This window comes from Microcebus murinus, chromosome X (assembly GCF_040939455.1).
Source record: "Microcebus murinus isolate Inina chromosome X, M.murinus_Inina_mat1.0, whole genome shotgun sequence".
Lineage (NCBI taxonomy): Eukaryota > Metazoa > Chordata > Mammalia > Primates > Cheirogaleidae > Microcebus > Microcebus murinus.
In genome coordinates this window covers 10,881,852-10,885,612 of record NC_134136.1, presented here as the reverse complement: position 1 = coordinate 10,885,612, position 3,761 = coordinate 10,881,852, and the positions used below count along the sequence as shown (strand labels likewise).

Here is a 3,761-nt window from a genome sequence, read left to right as displayed (position 1 = left end):
TCTTTGACCTGATCAAAGGTCAAAGTTTATCAATTGAATTCTTTACCTCCAGAATTTCTACTGTGTTTTTTTTTTAATTTCAATCTCTTTGTCAGAATTCTCAGATATGCTTTTGAATTCCTTCTCTGTGTTTTCTTGAAGTTCATTGATCTTCTTAAGGACAGCTATTTTTATCTTTTTCTTTATTTCAGCATATTACATGGTGTACAAATATTTAAGTTAAATATATTGCACTTTCTCCACCCAAGTCAGAGCTTCAATCATGTCCATCCCCCAGATGGTGCACACTGCACCCATGAGGTGTGTTTATATCCATCCACTCCCCCTCCCATCTGCCTGACACCCAGTGAATGTTATTACTATATATGAACTTAAGTGTTGATCAGTTAATACCAATATGATGGTGAGTAAATTTGGTGCTTGTTTTTCCATACTTGGGATACTTCACTTAGTAGTATGGGTTCTAGCTCTATCCAGGATAATACAAGAGGTGCTAGATCACCACTCTTTTCTGTGGCTGAGTAGAACTCCATGGTATACATATAGCACATTTCATTAATCCACTCATGTATTTATGGGCACTTGGGTTGTCTCCACATCTTTGCGATGCTGAATTGTGCTGCTATAAACATTCAAGTGCAGATATCTTTTTTATAAAATCCCTTTTGGGAAAATCAAAAAAAGCTCGGCGAAAGTCAGAAACCCGAACTGACTGGGTGGTGGGATTTGGGGGCCTGCGGACGGTCTTGATGGACTCCACCGCCTGCTTGAAGTCCTTGCTGATTACCATCAGTCAGTACAAAGCCGTTAAATCAGAGGCAAACGCTGCTCAGCTTTTGTGGCACTTGGAGCTGTAGACAATGAAACCAGAGATTGTCTTCAGAATACATACAATCTGAATAGTGTGCTGGCAGGAGTGGTTTGTCGAAGCAGCACTTGCCACAGTGATTCAGTGTTTTTGCAGTGCATTCAGCTTCTACAGAGTTTAACGTATAACGTCAAAATTTTCCATTCTGGTGCCAATATAGATGAATTAATTACATTTCTGATAGATCATATTCAATCTTCTGAAGATGAGTTAACAATGCCTTGTCTAGGATTATTGGCAAATCTTTGTCGGCACAGTCTTTCTGTTCAAACTCACATAAAGACATTGAGCAATGTGAAATCTTTTTATCGAACTCTTATAACCTTCTTGGCCCATAGTAGTTTAACTGTGGTTGTGTTTGCACTTTCAATATTATCCAGTTTGACATTAAATGAAGAGGTAGGGGAAAAGCTATTCCATGCTCGAAACATTCATCAGACTTTTCAACTAATATTTAATATTCTCATAAACGGTGATGGTACTCTAACTAGAAAGTATTCAGTTGACCTACTGATGGACCTCCTTAAGAATCCTAAAATTGCTGATTATCTTACCAGGTATGAACACTTTTCTTCATGTCTTAGTCAAGTACTAGGTCTTCTTAATGGGAAGGATCCTGATTCTTCTTCAAAGTGACTCAGCTATGCCATGTGCTCACTCAGATGATGTTTGAACACTCTCCATCTGGCAACATTCTGGGAAACCGTTCTAAATGTTTAGAACCTACTGTGGCTCTACTTTGTTGGTTAAGCCAACCTTTGGACGGATCAGAAAACTGTTCTGTTTTAGCATTGGAATTGTTCAAGGAATTATTTGAGGATGTCATAGACACTGCTAACTGTCCAGCAGCTGACCATTTTGTGACCCTTCTGCTGCCTACAATCCTTGATTAGCTTCAGTTCACAGGACAAAATCTAGATGAAGCCTTAATAAGAAAAAAATGTGAAAGGATGGTCAGGTCCATTGAAGTTTTGTCAACTCTGTGTGGAGATGATACTCTGAAAATGCATATTGCAAAAATTCTGACTACTATGAAATGTACCACTCTGATAGAACAACAATTTACATATGGCAAGATTGACCTGGGGTTTGGAACAAATGTAGCAGATTCCGAATTATGCAAACTTGCTGCTGATGTGGTTTTGAAAACTCTCAATTTGATGAACAAACTTAAACAGTTGGTTCCTGGTATGGAAGTAAGCTTCTACAAAAACCTTCAGGATCCACATTTGATTACCCCTTTGGCTTTTGCTTTAACATCAGATAATAGAGAACAAGTGCAGTCTGGACTGGGAATATTATTGGAAGTTGCTCCACTGCCAGATTTCCCTGCTTTAGTACTTGGAGAAAGTATAGCAGCGAACAATGCCTATAGACAACAGGAAACAGAACATATGCCCAGAAGAGTTCCTTTGCAATCATTAAATCACAGTTTTCCAACATCAGTAAAATGTTTAACTTCTCCTCTTTTGAAAGATAGCATTCCTGGATTGAACATTGAGGAATTAATAGAAAAACTTCAATCAGGAGTGGTGGTAAAGGACCAGATTAATGATGTGAGAATATCTGACATAATGGATGTATATGAGATGAAGCTGTCCACATTAGCTTCCAAAGAAAGCAGGCTACAAGATCTCTTGGAAGCAAAAGCTCTAGCCCTTGCCCAGGCAGATAGACTGATTGCTCAGTATTGCTGCCAAAGAACTCAAGCTGAGACAGAGGCATGGACACTTGCTGGTATGTTGAGAGAAGTTGAGAGAAAAAATGAAGAACTTAGTGTTTTGCTGAAGTCACAACAGACTGAATCAGAGAGAGCCCAGAGTGATATTGAACATCTCTTTCAACATAATAGAAAGTTAGAGTCTGTGGCTGAAGAACATGAAATATTGACAAAGTCTTACGTGGAACTTCTTCAGAGAAATGAAACTACTGAAAAGAAGAATAAAGATTTACAGATCACATGTGATTCTCTGAATAAACAAATTGAGACAGTGAAAAAGTTGAATGAGTCACTCAAGCAACAAAATGAAAAAACTGTTGCTCAATTAATAGAGAAAGAAGAACAGAAAAAAGAAGTACAGAACCAGCTAGTAGACAGAGAATATAAACTAACAAATTTGCATCAAAAATCAAAAGTACAAGAAGAAAAGATTAAAGTTTTACAAAAGGAGAGGGAAGATAAGGAAGAAACTATTGATATCCTTAGAAAAGAATTAAGCATAACAGAACAAATAAGAAAAGAGTTGAGCATTAAGGCTTCCTCACTAGAGGTTCAAAAGGCACAATTAGAAGGTCGTTTGGAGGAGAAAGAGTCCTTGGTGAAACTTCAACAAGAGGAGTTGAACAAACATTCTCACATGATAGCAATGACCCACAGTTTAAGTGGTGGAAAAATAAGTCCAGAAACTGTGAATCTCAGTATATAGACATTATGGCATTTTTGAATTTGTAAACTAATGTAATTTTTTATGTATTTATCTATTGGAGGGAGGCGAGTAGGGGAGGTAATTTGTGACTCCAAAACAATAGAAAATTATTATCTAAGTATTAATTTAGTAAAGAAACCTGATCTGAAACATAAAAAAAAAATCTCTTTTGTTTTTTGGGGTACATGCCCAGTAATGGGATTGCTGGATCAAAATGGTAGTTCTACTTATATCTCTTTGAGCTATCTCCATATTGCTTTCCACAGAGTTTGTACTGGTTTGCAGTCCGATCAGCAGTGTATGAGTGTTACTATCACTCCACAACCATGCCAACATTTACTGTTTTGGGACTTTTTGATAAAGGCTATTCTCAAAGGAGATAGGTGATATCTCATTGTGGTTTTGATATGCATTTCCCTGATGATTAGAGATGTTGAGCAATTTTTCATATGTTTATTAACCATTAG

General features: G+C 37.3%; 1 pseudogene; it reads left to right on the top strand.

The window, feature by feature from the left end:
• Positions 1 to 749: 749 nt before the first annotated feature.
• On the top strand, positions 750 to 3,432 carry LOC105885415 (protein CIP2A pseudogene; annotated as a pseudogene).
• The last annotated feature ends 329 nt before the right edge of the window (positions 3,433 to 3,761 follow it).